General features: G+C 37.9%; 1 long non-coding RNA gene across 1 annotated transcript in view; it reads left to right on the top strand.

Annotated features, from left to right (window-relative positions):
• Positions 1 to 19852, top strand: part of LOC117309502 (uncharacterized) — a 337102-nt gene that overhangs the window by 284235 nt on the left and 33015 nt on the right. Inside the window, exon 5 of the long non-coding RNA XR_004523860.2 lies at positions 15993 to 16172. This is a non-coding gene — a long non-coding RNA (uncharacterized lncRNA). The remainder of the gene's footprint in view (positions 1 to 15992; positions 16173 to 19852) is intronic.

Genomic DNA, 19852 nt, shown 5'->3' with positions numbered 1-19852 from the left:
ACCTGATTTACTCATTGATGATTCAGAAGTTACTGAGAGATCTAAAATTACTGAATTAGAAACTACTGAAGGCTGAAGTGCCTTCATTTTAAATTTCACTCAGCTTATACTCTATAGATAGGCAAAAGTAGTTGTTTTGTGTATGATGGAATGCCAGATAATCCAACATTTGCTATAGATCTTGAAATCTATGCATCTAGCTACATAATAAGCACAGTATTCGACAATACCAATGAACTTTAGGAAGTACTTGGTCTTTGATGACTCACATAAGTGAATTTGAAAGAAAGAAATGCAGATAAATTTTGTCAACTAGAAATTTCAAATTCGTCTAGTTAACAATTAATAATTAGTGGAAGGGAAGAAGTAAAACTGTCACTATTTGTGATTCTGTATGTAGAAAACTCTAAAGTCTCCACCAAAAAACCATTAGGACTAATAAATGAATTCAGTAAAGTTGCAGGTACAAGATTAATATACATAAATCTGTTCCTTTTCTATACACTAATAATAAACTATTAGAAAGAGAAAGCAGTAAAACAATTCTCTTTAAAATCCCATCAAAAAAAATAAAATACCTTGGAATAAACTTAACCAAGGAGATGAAAGATCATACTCCAAAAACTGTAAAACATTGATGAAGGAAATTGAAGACGATACAAAGAAATGGAAAGATATCCCATGTTCATGGACTGGAAGAATTAATATTTCTAAAATGTCCATAATACCTAAAGCAATCCACAGATTTAATGCAATCTCTATCAAAATACCCATGGCATTTTCACAGAAATAGAACAATTAATCCTAAAGTTCATGTGGAACCAGAAAAGACCCTGAATAGCTAAAGCCATCTTGAGAAAAAAAAGAACAAAGCTGAAGGTATCATACCCCCTAACTTTAGACTACTATAAAGCTACAATAATCAAAACAGCATGATACTGGCACAAAAGCAGACACATAGAGAGAGCCCAGAAATAAACCCATGCACTTATGGTCAATTAATCTATGACAAATGAAGCAAGAATATACAATAGAGAAAAGACAGTCTCTTCAATCAGTGGTGCTGGGAAAACTGGAGAGCTACATGTAAAAGAATGAAATTAGAATATTTTCTAACAACACTGTATTAAGAAAAAAAAAAAACCTCAAAATGGATTAAAGACCTAAATGAAGATTGGAAACCATAAAACTCCTAGAAGAAAACACAGAATGCTCTTTGACATAAATTGTAGCAATATTTTTTGGGTCTGTCTCAGGCAAAGGAAATAAAAGCAGAAATAAACAAATGGAAACTAATTAAACTTAAGAGCTTTTGCACAGCAAAGGAAACCATTAACAAAACAAAAAGCCAACATACTGAATGGAAGAAATATTTGTAAATGATATGACTGATAAGGGGTTAATATCCAAAATATACAAACAGCTCATACAACTCAACATCAAAATGAACCCCAAACAACCTGATTGAAAAACAGGCAGAAGACCTGAATAGACATTTTTCCAAACAATATATACAGATGGCCAACAGGCACATGACAAGATGCTCAACATTGCTAATCATTAGAGAAATGCAAATCAAAACCATAATTAGATATCACCTCACACCTGTCAGAATGGCTATCATCAAAAGAACACAAATAACAAATGTTGGTGAGGATGTGAAGAAGAGGGAACCCTAGTACACTATTGGTGGAAATGTAAATTGATACAAACAGTATGGATGTTCCTCAAAAAGCTAAAAATAGAGCCAGCATATGACCCAGAAATTCCACTACTGGGTAGGTGTCCAAAGTAAACAAAAACACTAATTCAAAAAGATATATGCACCCCAATGTTCATAGCAGCATTATTTACCATAACCAAGATATGGTAGCAACCTAAGTGTCCATCAACAGATGAATGGATAAGGAAGATGTGGTATATATATTAAATGGAATAGTACTCAGCCATAAAAAATAATGAAATTTTGCCATTTGCAACAACATGGATGGACCTGGGGGGTATTATGCTTAGTGAAATATGTCAGACAGAGAAAGACTAATACTGTATGTTATCAGTCATATGTGGAATCTAAAAAATGAAACCAGTGTGAATATAACAAAACAGAAACAGACTCATATAGAGAACAAACAAGTAGTTAACAAGCGGGAGAGGGAAGGAAGGAATGGAAATATAGGGGTAGAGGATTAAGAAGTACAAACTACTATATATAAAATAAATAAGCTACAGGATATATTGTACAGCACAGGGACTATAGTCAGTATTTTATAATAACTTTAAATGGAGTATAATAAATAAAAATATTGAAAATATGTTGTACACCTGAAACTAATGTAATATTGTAAATTAACTATATGCAATAAATTTTTCGAATGAAAAATAACAATAATTAGGATGTTATTTGACTGGAAACAAAACATTATTATACCAGTTAATATGGATTAATAGAGAACATACACCCTGATTAATACTGACTAAAAACAAAAAAACAGATCAGAGCAAAACAAAATTAGAATGTTAGGTGATTGTTAATCTTGGCTCACCCACTTTTCTTATTGTAAGTTATACACATTTTGCATGTGTAGATTATAGTCCGATTGCTTTGCTTAGTTCTGTTTTGCAGACAGAATGAATTAAAATATGTTCAAGGTACAACTAATACATATGGAAGTGGGGCCCAGGCTTGAACCCAAATTCTGTCACCTTGATCTGTTTGGAGGCCTGGGAGGTAGCCTAGCATGAGTCTGTGTGTGAGGATTCTCTGAAGATTAATCCATAGAATAAGGTGCTTCAATGGAGAAGGGAATGAGTCCACAGTGATCACTGAGCCCAGTGACTATGGTTTTCTTTGTTACTCAGCAAAGCCCCATGAAGTCCTAGGCCAAAATGAAGGTTGAACAAAATGAGAACTGCTTTCACTCAAATCTTCATGACTTATTGGGAATGCAAGGCAGACCTCTTTTTGTAGTATTAAAAGGAGGAGTCACCACATTTTAGGGTCTCTAGCAGCTGAATTTGGACATTTTCTGAGCTCCTGAGACAGAAGAGACAGAAGTCAGACCACAGTGGCAATAGCATTGAGAAGGTTGCCTTGAGGCAACATGGTGGCTTTGGAATCACAAAGTAATCAAACACCAAAGATAGTGACCAGTGAGGGATGCAAAAGGCCCAGATGGGAGGAAGGGTTAATGACTTAAGCCACACAAGGGTCTCAGAAATAATGGCCTGGGGCGCTTGGCAGCAGGCTTTTGGTCTCAAAACAGAGGACAAGTGTGAGCCAAAGAAATCTGATTTCATTGGTCCTATAATTTAACTTTCTATATCTCACAGCTTCCATAGTGTCATCCAAATAACACTCCTGACATGTGTCCATAAAGCCAAGAGATCAGAGAAAGGAGGAACCTGATGTCTTAAGTGCTTCCTTTTCTAAGAAAACACAAGGCTATCTCTCCTTAATGATTTGCAATTAAAATCATTCAGGTAATTATGTTGAAGGAATAATGTATCTCTCATCTCAAGGCGTCCTGAATGAGTCAGAAAGGAAATATTCTTGCAGGAGATAAATATACTTGTGTCTGTGGTTGGGCACACCCTCCTCTACTCACCTTTTCCTTTGTCTCCTGTCCCCTCCAAGGAACAAGAGATTTCATTATTGGACGTGGATGAGTCAGAGCTCCCTGGGTGGTAGACAGAGAGGCCGTGAAGGGGGCCCTTGTCTGGTAGATTAGACAGCCGCTGGTTCTGTGTTTATGAGATCTCTTCCTCTCACATGACTGTTAGCCAAGCCTCTTCACCTGTGAACCTCTACACTCTGTGCCTCAAAAATCACTGTCAAAACTCCCCAGGCAGCACTTGATGTGTGGAACCAGATTTGTCTTGGATCCTCTGTAAGTGTCCTCAGCCCCTGCCTTTTCCAGCCCCACCTTCCCTCATCACTAGTTTAGGACACCAGGATCTGGCAACCTACAAGATACTCGTTTGCACTTAAAACATACACACACACGCACATAGAAGGAGAACAGAAAAGAGATGCAAAGCATATTCTGATCCCCTGAGTCCCACTGAATGATTTCATGAGGGCTCTTGTGGATTTTTTTAGGCCCACATAGATCTCTCTGAGACCTGAAGCTCTAAGCCAGTGCCTCTGGCCAATGGGTACTGCAAAATCCTTTTTAAGTGTGTGTACACTGCTCTTCCTGCTGCAGAAAGAGCCTTTCTAAAGGGACCTGTACAGTTCCTTTCCAAAACTTTGAGCCCCAGATGTTCTCATGGGCCAAGAGCCGTTCTCAGAATTCAAAGGAGAGTGAGTGCTTTTATGGAGCTGAGTGATGGCAGGTGTCCAGCACGACTCATGTGGTGAAGTTCACTGTGCTGTGATTTATAAAATGTCCCCAATAAAACTAAAAAAAAAATGAAAAATGAAAAATCTGTTCCTTATTTACCCTACAGTGAAAAAAAAAAAGGCACCATAATGCATTTCTAAGAATGCTTAATCTTATGCGTGTGTGATCATAATCTTTTAAACACTTGCTAGCGTTTTTTCAGAAACCTTTTCTCCCTTAAAAGGACCAAAACATTTTCCCCACCTTGACTGTCACAAACAAAAAATAATGAATATTTTGTTCTATGAGAAGCCTGAAGGGCATTTAACTATGTGAAATTTGAAGGGGAAATTTGAAAGCTGAATTTTTAAAATTCCTACTTTCCAAGAAAAGACAAAAGTGGATCACATTTAAATTAATATTAGAAATTGACAGAGTTGAGAAGGAAGGACAAAGGAAATTCCAGTTTTCCTTTCTCCTAGTTTTTAAATATAAATCACTGGATATATTTTTAAAAGAATATGTATATATCCATTCACAGAATACTATACCCATGATTCAGTAACTATTTTTATATCACTGGCAGAAACTTGCTTCTCCTGGGCTCTCCAGCAATGGTAATATGAACCCGATAGAGACTTTGGTTCAGGGCAGAGGCAGAGCCGAGGGGGCCACAGATACCTCACTGGGTCTTTTCTGTGAGCAACTCAGTTCCCTGAATGAGCCCCAGCTTTAAAAGAGAACGTCGAACAGCTGAGCAATTAAATGTTAACTTACCATCAGGCTAAAGTAAACTGGAGTTTGGGAAGTCCTCAGGAAAAAAAGATGGTAACAGTAAGGCACTCTCATAGGCTTTACTTAACCAATTCAATATCAGATCTTGGGTTTTTTAATTGTAAGGGTGATGTATTTATTTCTTCTAAATACACAGAGTATCCCACACTTTTTTGGGATGTGGAGCAATTTGGAACAAAAATGTCTAATTAATGTCGATACTTGGCATAGACAAGAGGAAACCATTTATGGCTATTGTGAGGAGTCTTATAAGATATATCTAGGACAGTAGTTCTCAATGGGGGAGATTTTTCCCCATAGGGGACATTTGGTAATGTCTGGAGACATTCCGGTTATCACAACCGGGCACTGTTACTGGCATCTAGTGGGCAGAGGCCAGGGATGCTACTAGACTTCATACAGTACACAGGACAGCCCCTCACAGCAAAGAACTGTCTGGTCCCAGATGTCAATACTACCACTGTTGAGAGACCCCGGTCTAGGGGGACAAAATATTCATTAGCATGATAGTGTCAAGGTTCATTTTTTGCAAGGTACAGGGTTAATGTCATGTTAAGCAATCCTTTTCTCCAATGAGCTTAGAATGATGACTACCAAAACAAAAAAAGTGATGCTCCCCTTGGCAAATGTCCATGGTGCTTCTTCTGTAACTAGGAGGAAATCAGCTACAGCTCTCCATGATGGAGAGACTGAACTGGCATCAGAGTGCCCACCATCACCATTGACCATAGGACCAGAATCCTCCCCTTGCCATCAGGAGTCAAGCAATATCCAGGCCAAAGAATATTTTCAGTAGTATTTTGGCAAAAGCCAAAGTGCTATGGCTGACGGAATTAAAAAAAAAGAACACGAGGAGAAAATTTGTTAGGAATTTCCGTATGGGAGGGGGTGGGGTTGATACAAGACTAGAAGCTTTCATGGGTCTTTGGGAAAATGAGGGGATGATGAGGTAGAGAGACACATCTGGAAACTGGGACACATCCCTTGGGACTTTTCCCTTTTGAGTCACTCTTTGTGAAGGCTTAAGTTTCCAAGGCTTTTTTCCATCTATGTTACTAGAGAACAATTTATATAAAGTTGAAATGTCTCTTCATCCTACTTTGGGCTGGTTTTGAGATATAGCTACTCTTTCAGTAAAAGCACTTCTTCATGTCCAAGAGTGAAGAAAACCAGCAAGACAGGGAAGTTCTTGAGAAAGGAATGTGACCATTGGTGTACATCACTGCAAGGGTCCCTGTCCCAGCCCCTTGAGAAATGACTAAGGTTCTTGGCAGAGATGGTAGGACAATAGGACCAACAGACCAGTGACAGCAGATAATGAGCCTTCTGGAGAAGCAGTAAGACCCATTTTCCCCTTTTCTGATTGCCCTCCCCTACAATATTCCAGCAAGAAAAAAACAAATGGGAGTTATGCCACTTTGTCACCCGTACATGAGCATCAAGGGGCTAATTAGTATAAATTGATTCTTCAGGAAATGCTGGAAAAAGTGGACATGATCACAGAAATCACAAGCTCTCAACACAGGTTCCAGAAGGATTTTTATGACAGTTAAATACTTCGTATTCACATCATTCTGACCTTTGTCTCATTATTGATTGCATAGTACCTTTTCCTTGAAAAACTATTTTAGTCAACTTGGTCATTCACATAAAAAATTCCAAACCCTGATAGAACTCAAATTTCTTTATTTTCCCAATAGTCCATTTGGAATCATAGTATTTCAAGCCGGAAGGGAATTTGGAGACTGTATAGTAATAGGAAAATCTTTTACATATGAGGTAACTAACAAAGGCTCTGAAAATCAAGTGTGTTACCCCAGGAAATGCTGAGTCATCTTGTCCTTTTAGATCCTGACTTTCTGATTCATGTGGTCATTTTCCCACCTAGGGGTAAATCTCTCATAAGAGGAGTGATATAATCAAAGTTTCAGACCCGTGAAACCATCATTAGCCTTATATGTTTTTCCCAGTTGAAACATTGAATTTCATTGAACTTGCTGTGGTCAACACAAACTCTATTTCATCATTTGTGGACCCTCAGTTTCTTGCACTGATCCTTCAAAGCTGAATTAATTGAATCCAGCACATCCATTTTAGCAAGGAAGTTATAGAAAAGGTCTCTTACTATTCTCTAAGCATATTCCACTGAAGATATTTTTCCCTTGAAACAGATTTACACTTTTGGCACTCAAACCACATGTAATTACATTTAGTAGAATCCAGAGCAAGTTTAAAAACATTTGGAAGTGTTTCAAAGCAGACCTACCCCTAGCCTACATTAAAGATCATCAACTATCAAACAATCCAGAAAAAGGAAATGCTACTAAGCAATATAAAAATTAAAAGTGTGTGGGGGGGATAAATTAGGAGTTTGAGATTAACACGTACACACTACTATATATAGAATAGATAATCAATAAGGACCTACTGTATAGCGTGGGGAACCCTACTCAATATACTGTAATAACCTCTATGGGAAAAGAATCTGAAAAAAGAATGGATATATGTATATATATATAACTGAATCACTTTGCTGTACACCTGAAATTAACACAACATTGTAAATCAACTATACTCCCATATAAAATAAAAATTAAATTAAAAATTAAATGTTGTCATAGCAAAAACAAACCAAAAAAAAAAATTGGAAGAAAAAAATGCCAACAGTGGTCATTGTTTTGGAAATTCATAAAACCAGAAGAAAGCTGGACAATTCACTTAACTCATCCCCATGTCTTTAGGCAAGGTTGCCCTAAATAGTCTGTAGAAAATGCTCAACTTCTTAGACAACCTATTTCAACCAACAGTATTTGGCACCAATTCCAGAGAAGTAACTGTTTTTAATACCCACTGTGGCTCACCCACTTGACACATTTAGCATTCTAAACAATTTTATAAAGGATATCTGTAACCCATATATAACAGAAACAGCAAAACAAGATCACCAGCAAAATGCAGCCATGTGACAACTTGGAGATAATGTAAGGCACTCAGTTTAGGATTTGTGCACACACACTGTGCATAGAACAATGGCTCATTGGAAATTGTCGCAGTTGCAGATCACCTGATGGGGACAGAAATTATTCAGGGCCATTAATAATCTCTGGGACATGTAGGTAAAAAATGCTCAAAAGTCATCAAAACAAATTCTCAAAAACTTAATGCCTCACTACTCCATTTATTATGGACATTATTTCATTTATTGTCCAGATAACTTAATGTCTTTATTTCTAACAGATTTGTTTTCAAATATGTTGATACTTTAGTTAGTGCTGAATGGTTTTAGTCACCCTAATATATCCTAAAGCCATGAACAATAATATCATTTTTTAGTCAGAATTTGAGTAAGAATTGTTATACAGCTGTGTATACTGGTCAATGGGGAGGACATTATAGAAGAATTGGGCAGGTTACTTTTAAAATATGCTTTTATTGATTAAAAATAAGTTTAAATGTAATTATTGAGCCCATCGTATTTCCCCTGTATTTTTCTTAAATTCACTTGCTTTTATATTTAACAATAAATCTCTTGCTTTCCGAAATAAACTTCATTGATTTTAAAATTCTTAATTAAGCTCTTTTTATATTTGTGACACCAAAGTACATTTGTAAAGGGTTGACTTTTGCACCTGATCCTTAGTGATAAATACAATCATATGAAGGCAAAAGAGGGGAAAATATGAGAATAGCAGTGCAGGCATTTTGAATTGATTGATACTAACTTCAAGTCCACCATCCCATTGCACAGCAGTAATGGGAATAGTTACAAGTCTCAGTTAAGTTACAATCCTAAATTTTAAAAACAGAATTTGAATCATGCTAACCAAGCGAACTAATGAAGGGTGTGGGTGTGTGAACCAATTTGGCTTCAAGAAAAAGACCACATTTTCTTGGTTTTCTGGCCCCAATTGTCTTTATCTTGTTCATATTTGATGATTAACAAGTCCACATTTTATCTGTCAACTTACTAATTGGATACTGCCACTTCAAACAAGAAAAAATAAAAGTTTAATGCAGTAAAAACATTTGCTGCATTGAAGATGTATCAAAAATATAATCATTCTGTTTTAACATTCACTTCCCTCAATTCCATGTTATGTCTTAACGTCAGTGACAGATGATAAAATTGTGTCTGTCTGCCACTTAAGCCTAAGATTTTATTGCTTCTTTCCAAAATGTTTAAGAGTCAAACATACTAATACATGGTGCTTGGCTAAGCTTTTAAGAGTGATCTCAGGGCTTCTCTGGTGGCGCAGTGGTTGAGAGTCTACCTGCCGATGCAGGGGACACGGGTTCGTGCCCCGGTCCAGGAAGATCCCACATGCCGCGGAGCGGCTAGGCCCGTGAGCCGTGGCCACTAAGTTTGCACATCCGGAGCCTGTGCTCCGCAACGGGAGAGGCCACAACAGTGAGAGGCATGCGTACCGCAAAAAAAAAAAAAAGTGATCTCGCATTGTATTTGTATTAAGCCCAAAGATAGATTTCAACGTCAGTCAACAACTAATCAAGATAATTACTTTACCTTGTAGTAATCAAAGGTGTAATCTGAATTATATTTTGTTTTCCTATTTTTTGAAGAGCTAGCACTAAGGCAGCATATAAACCTGCCTTCTAGATTCCTAAGCTTTCTGGGGTGCCCTCACTGTTTATCCTTCATTACCTCTCCTGAACCTCCACTGAGCTTAGGCCCATGACAGCTGAGGAGAGGAAGCTACAAACATCCAGCCCAATACAAATTAAAGGTAAAAACTATTATCACAAGTGGAATTTTCCAGAAGCTGCTAACTTCCAGTGTTTTTTCAATTTTGAATAGGCTTATCTTCAAATGCGTTGCGAATAGCAAAGAAAATGAACTTTTATAGGATTATTCATTGAAGCAAGTCAAAGGAAGATGTGATTAAGACCCATTTCTCACCTTCTGTAGGCTTAACAATGGCCAAAGGTATCTACAAATTAAACACATGGTTAAGCGGTGGAATGTGTGTGTGTGTGTGTGTGTGTGTGCTTGCACACAGCTTGTGTTACCTCTTATTCTTTTCACCCTCTGTCCCTGCCGCCCCTGACTTCCTACCCTACACCCACCGCTGCCCCTGACCTTCCTCCTCCCCTTTCTCCTCCTCCTTCCTGCCGCACCCCTTCCTCCAAATAATTTCTTTTTATCTTTTTGTCGAATCGTAAAACACTGACTCTGCAGGATCAGACGAAATTGATTTTGTAATCATGCATTTAACGGAGCTGGTATAGGTAATCACTATCTATACTAGCTATGTGAGGTCCTTAGATTAATTGGGGACTGTATCAGGCAGATTAGCTACTTGCCAAATTTCTCATTTACCTAGATGTTCCTCAGATTGTGCCGCTTAAATAGAATTCCTGTTGGGCATTAGTCTTTACTTTCTCATACTGCATTAGGGAGGGAAATATTTTAATATCTTTTGCCTTGCTGATAAAGGGTTTTCCTTGTGAAAATGCTTTTTTTAACCTAGAGTCAAGCAGATTACTTAATGTTTACAACTGTGAAGGTTTAGTGATACTTCTGCTTTTTTTTTTTTTTTTTTTTTGAGGTACGCGGGCCTCTCACTGCTGTGGCCTCTCCCGTTGCGGAGCACAGGCTCCGGACGCACACGCTCAGTGGCCGTGGCTCACGGGCCCAGCCGCTCCGCGGCATGTGGGATCTTCCCGGACCGGGGCACGAACCTGTGTCCCCTGCATTGGCAGGCGGACTCTCAACCACTGTGCCACCAGGGAAGCCCACTTCTGCTTTTTAAAAGGAGGAAAGAACCTGAATATTTATTGTGGCCTTAGCACAGTCTGGAGATCGGTGATCTTCATATACTATGTCATTTGGCCCTTATCACAACTGTCTGAGGCTGATAGTATTGCTTACTTTTTGCAGATGAGTAAACTGAAGACAAGAGAGGACCAATTGTCAGAGCAAATTCAGGCGCGTCTTTCAAGCTCAGGGTTTACTATCAATGCGAAGGCCTTAGGTTTCTACATCAGGGTTCCTTTCCTTTCAATTCAATCAGTAATTGCGTTGCTTTTTGGAATTATTTTACTTTACAGTGCTTTTTATTTACCTCAGGCTAAGTTTACAAAGACAATTTTTATATATGCATTTATTTACTCAAAACATGTTTATGATATCATATCCATGATATGCCAGGCACTGTGTTAGATGCTGTGGAATCAAAGTAAATAACTCCATTGCCACATGTAATTCTCCTGCATTCTGGTAAAGCCAGGCGTGTAATCGGATCACTGTGGTGAGGCGCCTGTGCAGACTCTCGCACCAACAGAAAGGCAAATCTTGGCAACATGCAGGAGTATCAGTCCTTGAAGTCCACATCCGTATTGGATTACTGACTTTCTGAGAAGTTCTGAGAGAGCCCCCTGGATACCCCTGGACCTCAGATCTCGGCTCTTTTCCCCCATAATGTGCTTTACAAACTGTTCACTTCCTTTCCCAAAGAAACAACAGCAGTGAGCCAACTTTGTGGCTAGAAGTCAGTCTGTTTCCCTAGCTTTGATTTCCTGTATAACTTCAGGCTGCTCACTTAACCTTTCTTTGCTTTGGTTAATTATTTGCACGATACAGGTAATAGCTACCTTAGGGGCTGCTGTGGGGCTTAATTAATTAAGGTTTATAACATCTTTGAAAATGTAGCATTGAAGCTACTAAGTAAGTGCAGATTATTATCATTATTAGCCTTGTCATCATCATCCTCCATCTATTTCTCGCGTAGCCAAGGGCAGTCTCCAAGAGGTGAATCATGGTGCTTGTCTTCAGGCCTGGCTCCATCTTCTAAGCTTGATTGCTTGATCTGAGAGTCTGACCCTAACTGCAGGCAATTAGAAATAGAGCAATTGAAATAAGTTGTCTGTCTCTGAAAAGACAAACCATCCCCAGCTTCCGCTTCCTTGACTCTGTTTCTGCTGCTAGTTGCCCAAATTTTCTTCTGCTTACACAATCATGTCTATGTATATAATACAATATGTAGAAACCCTCCTTAGCAACCTGACCTGGATCCCCTGGGAGTCCTGAGATCTCATCCCTCTAATTGTGTAAAGCAGGGGACTGAGACCGAGGACAGTGAGTCATAGATTCAAACTCAAAGTGTGAATGAGCCCATCTTTGGTTTAGCAGTTGAGGCTGTACCTGTATGCATAAGCCTGTTTGGAAAGAAAAATTACATTAAGCCACATAAACATTATTTTGAATAAGGTTATTTAGTAGCTGATTGCTAAATAGTTATTTGACTTATTTCAATCTGTTGTTTCTAAGAAAATGCTAATTATTACAAAAATTCAGTTATTTTAAATAGTGAAAAAATTTTACTTTTACTGATGCATTTCTTTGTGCCTTTTTTTTTTTTTTTTACTGGACAACTCTTACATATTCTTCATGCTCAAATTCTTCCTCATTTAGGAAAATTCCCTATATCACTCTAGCCTGTGATGGATTTCCCTCTCCTGACTATGTGATAGACTTGTCTACATCATTTATTTAGTAATTATTCGCTGCTCTCTGACAATCTCCCATAGTTTTCTTTGACAACTTTTTCAGATGTTTATATCTCCTTTTTTCAATTACTTTACACAGTCCTTGTGGGTAATAAGAAAGGGGTGTACATCTGTGCATCCTCTGAAATGCCTAAGTTAGATCATTAGAAATGGGACTCAATGACATTTATTTTTTTCTTCACATTTATTTGAGGAAACAGCCCCAGACTTTATATCCAAGAGATTATTTGTCATTCCCACTGAATATTATGTCAAGCCTTCTCTACCCTTGTCCCTTCCTCCTGGGGACATGGCTAGACTACATTTTGTAGCATCTCTTGCAATTAGACTAGGTCATGTGATTGATGTTGGCCAATGCAATATGGTAGACATGATGCCATTGCCTGAAAAGGCCTATATGTATATTTCTCTTGCTCAAATCTCCCTGCTTGCCTGTACTCTCTTTATTCACTAGCAGCCTGAATAGATAAAACCCTAAGGACCTAGAGAAAGGCAGTGCCATAAGATGAAAAGACGGGTCCCCAAGCTACCACTTAGGGAAGAGTTTCCCAGGAGACTTATGTGACCTGGAAGACCTATGGTGGTCTGTTGCATAAGTGAGAAATAAACTTTCATTTTGATAAATCACAAAACTGGGGGGTCGTGTCCTACAAAAGCCTAGGTTGACTCATAAAAGTAACTTACAATCATCTTGTCCTTACTATATTCAAAACTGAACTCTTGTTTCTTTTTCCCCTTCATTCCCCAAATCCAGTGCTTCAGCAGTCTTATCCAACTTATTCTCAAAGTATATGAGAAAACACATCAGATCTGTCCATATCTCTCCATTTTTCCGTATCACCTCCATGATCTTACATTTCTCGTTATTTCTCATCAGGATTCTATAACTGCTTCTGCTGCTTCCCTTCTTACATTTTCCTTCTCTTCAGTCTACCCGCTACACAGCAACCAAACTCATCTGTTTAGAATACAACTTAGACCATCCACTCCCTTACTTAAAATCCTTCAATAGCTTACCATTGCACCAAAAATAATATCCAACTCCTAACCTTCACCTGCAAGATCCTGCATGTTCTGGCCTCTGCCTAGCTCACCAACCTCATCTCAGGCCACTTTCCAACTACCTACAAAGTCTAGTCACCTGGAATTATTTCAGTTTCTCTAACAATCTAAGTGTTTCTCTCTTCCAATATCTTCACCCATGCTCTTCACCCATGCAGATTACCTTGTTGTGAAGGTTTTTCTCTTTGTTCCTCACACAGCCAGTTCCTTCCTACCCTTCAGATCACTATTTCAATATCGCTTCTTCAGACGGGTTTTGTTTGTTAACAATATCTAAGGAAAGTGTCTACCCTTCAATATCTTTTATTGCAGTATTTTGCTTTTTTCCATGTTAGCAATTACCAGAATTTTAAATTTCATATTCATGTAGCACATACAAACCTCAGGTCACAAGTTCAAAAGTGTAAGAATCATAGCTGTATTTTCCATAAATGGATGCAATTTCCTTCTCTATTCTATTTCAAGACCCCATTCCATTTGTATATTGGTTATGATATAGGTTCCAGATGCTATAACAAAGAACCAAAAAACAGTGATTAGCATAGCTTTGTTAAACTTAGTGGGTCTCGTATATTACAATTTTTATTTCTCTCTCCTTTTATAGTCTGGGGATAAGCAGTCCAAGACCGATAAGGCAGTTTTGAAATATCAGGGATCCAGGCTCTTTTTCTGTCACTCTGCCTTCCTCATGATGAGTCTTCCACACCTGGGTACATGATACATGATGAAATGTAAGTTGGTGTGGTAGGCAAGGGCAGTGCATAGCTGAGGAAAAAACTAGGGGGAAAATAGCTCTGGGGTGCCAATTCCTGTGGCCAGTGGATGCTCTTATATCAACAAGGTCTTTAAAGGTTTCTAAAGGAGGTGAGATTTAGAAGGAGATAGACATTTTGGTATAAGATGTAGAAAAGGATGAAGAAAAGGAGAGGTTAAGTAAGTATAATGACAGTGATCAAAAATCCATACTTTGTTTTTCTCCCTCCCAGTTTTGATATATGGTAAAAAAACTAAAAATGCTATAGTAATAAGTACATGTAATATATTAAGAAATATTAATATAGGAATAGGTAATAAGTATAAAACAGTAAAAAGTACCTAATTACAACAGAAATGAAATTAGATGTGATTACAAATACATGAAATGACTACCAAGTCCAAGCTCACACTGCTCGCTGCACGACAAGCCAATAAATTGAGACAAGTTGTTGGGACAGGAATAGAAACTTTATTTGAAAAGCCAACAGACCAAGAAGATGGTGGACTAGTGTCCCAAAGAACATCCCTGTATTAGAATTCAGCCTTCTTTTGTATTAAAAAGGGAGGAAGTAAAGTCAAACATTTTCTGGTTCCGGTCAGCCTCCAGAGGGGATGCGTTAATTTTTTCCTTCCTGCAGTCATTCACAGGTGGGCCTGGTCGGGATGTTTCCTGTGAGCTAAACAAAGGTATTTTAGTTTAACACTCATTACCTGCAAGGAAGGGTTCCCAGAGATGGGTCATTATGTATAATTTAAGCTTATAGGCAGCATCACTTTAGTGATCAACTTGTAATAAAATACAAAGGTTCTTCCCTATTACAAAATGATGAAAAATCAGGAATATACGTGGAATACGGAAAGAATCATTTTACGGAAGGAATGATTCTGAGCAACAAAGAATAACTTAGCCTGGAAAAAGGACTGGACTTCAAAAATCAACAGGGCTTCCCTGGTGGCACAGTGGTTGAGAGTCCGCCTGCCGATGCAGGGGACACGGGTTCGTGGCCTGGTCTGGGAAGATCCCACATGCTGTGGAGCGGCTGGGCTCGTGAGCCATGGCTGCTGAGCCTGCGCGTCTGGAGCCTGTGCTCCGCAACGGGAGAGGCCACAACAATGAGAGGCCCGCATACTGCAAAAAAAAAAAAAAAAAAAAAGAAATCAACAATTTTTTTCTGCCAAAGACAGACAAAGATTGTGGCTGAAAGTCAGGTTTTAAGTATCTGGCTAGAAGATTAGCATCAAAGTCACAGATCTAATATTAATTGAAGAAAAGGCTTGGAGTTTGTTTGAGAATTTGAAGTCTTTGTTGATAGTGCTGTGGTGGAAACTTTCATCACAAAAGTTACATAAATTCAAGGAGAGTGAGTTTGAATCCACACAATTGGCAAGATACCACATCTCTCAAGTTTTGTTTTTGTTTTATTTTCTGTGCTGTATTATCTCTACTTAGCCACAAAGAGCTCTCCATCCCTATCACTTAAAGATCATTTCAACCACTGCTCTGTTTGGCCACCATTCTCTTTCTCTCTACAGCAATGGTGATGTGGACACCTTTCCCTTGGTTAAGAGAAATCCATGGTTTGTTGTGTTTGCCAAGAACAAAAATGTTGGAAATCCAGATTAGCAGAGCTGTCACCATTGACGTTTTTCACATCAACCACATCCAAAGGGCCAGGATATCTCTCTGTTGGTGATCACATCAGTTCTTCCCAGGTCAGTACCACCAGTCGCCAAACCCAAAGACAAAGCCATCGTGTGCTAAGGTAACAGATGTGATATGCCAACTTAGATTCAACAGAACAGTTTTAATGTTCACATTAAATTAATGTCATAAATTTGAATTTTTATTGCATTTTAGTGTTTAAAATAGACTTTTAAAGTTTAATTTGGCTTTATTATGATAAAAATGTATAAATGTAAAAGAGCCTATACTTAGTTTATAGTTAGTACGATGTGATTCACATATGGGTATTCCCAGACTTTCCCAGCAAACTATTTGCTCACTTAACTTACTTCTGTTCCCTACTCTCCCCCACACTCCAGAGGAGGGTCTGCTTTTGAGCAGATAAATGGAAAAGACAATACCATGGTGGTGAAGCCTAGCAGACTTGGCCCATCAATCATAATGAACTACTGCATGCAGAATTTAGTTACTTTATCTCCTGTCAGGGCATACTTAAGTCTGTTCCTTAAGAAAATTTTGAGGGGGAGACATTCTCTCACCTGGGGGGACTGGTGGATGGACAGAGAGCAAGCCCACTGGTCAGCTTGTCCAGCATCCAATACCCTGGGGCTACTACCTGCTTCAGGTGCCCCTTTGGCCTACAAACTGTGGCTCTATAGGGGCAAAATGAATGTGAGAAGTTTTATAGCTTTGGAGAATTCATCAGAGGGGAAATAATCTACCTAGTGTTTTCGAAAATAGACAAAAGGTCTATTTTAGAGAAAGTTACACAGTGGACATTATGTCAGCATGGAGGAAAGAAGTATAGTGGGTTTAAAAGCTTTCAAGTGTTAATATTTCATACAGAAGAGCTTAAAGCCATCTTATTCTCTCTGGACTTAAGGACAAGAGGAGCCTCTGTTGTTGGACAGAAAGGCTCCTTTAGTTTGATACGACTGGAGCATCAGGCATTTATGATGAGAGCCCAGGGAGGAGGCTAAGAGTTAGTGAGGAAGCCAGGTCAGGAGGGACCAATATTCAATCCTGAGTAGCCGTACAGTTTTTGCTAAATCTCGGTGTGACAGTTTGTGTGAATGGAATATCCAGTAAGTATCTTTCACTCAATATTTATTTATAATCTCTTGAGTTTCCTTTTTAAGTTTCCTCCATTATTCCCATGCTTTATGCTTATTTTTTTTCTAAAAAATAAAACTAAATTTTGTCAGAGGAAGGATTTCATTTTCTTGCCAATAAAAAGAAAAATCTTGAACCTTCTAGTACAATTTCATTAATAGTGAACTATAGAATAATATGTTAATTTTCATCTAGTTTTTTTTAATGTACAAAGACCAAATTGCTAATTAAAAGTTCCTAAGCATGCAAAACTTAAATACCAAGATTATTAGTTTATTAATAGAATAAACCTTGTAGTAATTTTCAGATCTCAGAGTCATTTATTACCTTCTACCACAAAGGGCTAAATATAGAATTTCCTTACTCCTATAGGAAAAATGGATAAATGATTCAGACCACACATGAAGAATAGTTTTGCTGTGGTTTTTAGGTATATTCCCACATTTAATGATAAAAACAGAAAGTAATTTAAGAACATTTCCCATGTGTATTCCAAGTGGAAGATACCGTGTCCTCTATACAAAAGAGCCAGCAGTTACTAATTCTGAAGTGGGCAGTTAATTCATATCTATGTATACAAAAGCTCATGGGGTGTCCGGGAACACAAACACACACTCAGTGAGCCTACCAGAAATTTTACATTGTTTTTATTTGTGCAGTTTTTCAAATGCAGTATATTCCGCTAGGAAGAACTGTTTTCCCCATAGTTTCTGCATACAAATTGGATCAAGGCAGCCATTTGATTCCACTCAAAGGACACACACACACACACACACACACACACACACACACAAAATGACCAAACAACACAGGTGCATAAAATCATGTGAATTCTCCAGCACTGTTTGACACATAAGAAAACGCTCTGAAGTACATATTACATCAGCATGTTCCCAATACTGCAAATGCAATTCACCAAGTGGGACATATCTAGGAAGGATTGGATGTGTCTGGAGAGAGGCAGGCAGTTGTTTCTTATGAGTTGCTATCAGTTCTCTCTCTGTTCTGAAAAATGAAGATTATTTCTCAGGCCCATTAGATGTACATATCTTGACTATGAATTCAGTTGCTGTTTCCAAAACAATTCGCTTTTTTGAAGGGGGACAAGAACTTCAATTTTCTCACCCTCTTTTCCATTCCACCCCACTCCACTATTATGACCACTAGTAAATGAAGCCAGACAGTGAAGATGTTTTGAAAGTGTTCCATCTTTGACAAGGTAAAATAAAATATTACATGATTATGTATCACAAATGAGATTTTGATTGTGGCCACACAACTCAAAATGGTTCTGTTTTCGCTCTTTGTCTCTTATTTGTATTGCTCTCCAAGGCACAAATAAGAGAGTGAAAAGAACAAACAGCTTTCCAGGAGGATTTTTCAAGAATTTCAACCAAAGATCTAAAAGATAATAGCAGAAATCAGATTCAAAAGAAACAAAAAAGGGAGAGATCATAGAATGTTCTGGAAAAACAATTGAAGACTGTGGTCATCTACAGGCTACAGCAAAGATTGGGTAGGAAGCTGAGAAGTAGCTCACATTGTTCAAGGGAGCAAATAAAAGTTTTGTAAACAGGTGTCATTCATTGGGAATTTTAGGAAGCTCTAGGACTGATTGAGATGGTTTAGGCATTAGATCACTTTTCCATGAAATGATTCTAGCAGCTTTCAAGATGTGAGAGATGATATATTATTTTTGTATAGAAGCAAACTCTGATTTATTGAGGAGAGTATAGGTTAGGAAAGTGACCACCCATGCTTTCTTTTTTATCTTCTTTTCCAGATGTATTTTGCGTTTGTATTCTGTTGCTCTAATGAACTGGAGTATAATTTTGCAAATTTTTGCCCCCATGATAACATACGATGTTTATATAAACCCTAAAGCACCTTTTAGACCTTAAATGACAAATTTGCATCAAAATCTAGTTAGGAAGGAATAGTCATTGTTAGTAAATAATAATTCATTGAATTCATCTAGGAGAGTGTTTTGTTTTTATGGGTCTTCCCTGATTATTAGTATAGAAAACTTTAAAAAATTTTATTGAAGTGTAGTTGATTTACAACGTTGTGTTAATTTCTTCTGTACAGTAAAGTGACTCATAGATATATACATTCTTTTTCATATTCTTTTCCATTATGGTTTATCACAGGATATTGAATATAGTTCCCTGTGCTACTATAGAAAATTTTAATTTTCAATCTATGAGGCAGAAAGTTAAACAGTCATAAACAAATTAAATAAGTTCAAATAAGGCCAAGATGGAACTGAAGTTTGGTCAGTTTAATTTTTGGCTACTCTTCAATTTAGTTTAAACCACAGTTATCACTGATCCGTTCAGTTGCATAACTCATTCTACTGAAGAATGTTCGTCTCTCCCATGCCACACAAGTAGAGCTGGCTGGATTTTCCCAGAAATGGGGATGCTAAGGAGAGTAATGTGGGCAGGGTCAAGGTCTAGGATAAAACACTTCTACCATGAAATATGCCACAAGAACAAAGGTGGAAACCTTCTGATCTGTTCCACAGAATTATTCTTCTTAAAATGTAATTAGCATATGATTTTATTGACTGTGTACTTGAGATTAAAACTGCAGA

The sequence above is a fragment of the Tursiops truncatus genome, chromosome 1, assembly GCF_011762595.2.
Source record: "Tursiops truncatus isolate mTurTru1 chromosome 1, mTurTru1.mat.Y, whole genome shotgun sequence".
Classification (NCBI taxonomy): domain Eukaryota; kingdom Metazoa; phylum Chordata; class Mammalia; order Artiodactyla; family Delphinidae; genus Tursiops; species Tursiops truncatus.
Note: the sequence above shows the minus strand (reverse complement) of the source record. Positions and strands in the feature narration are given on the sequence as shown.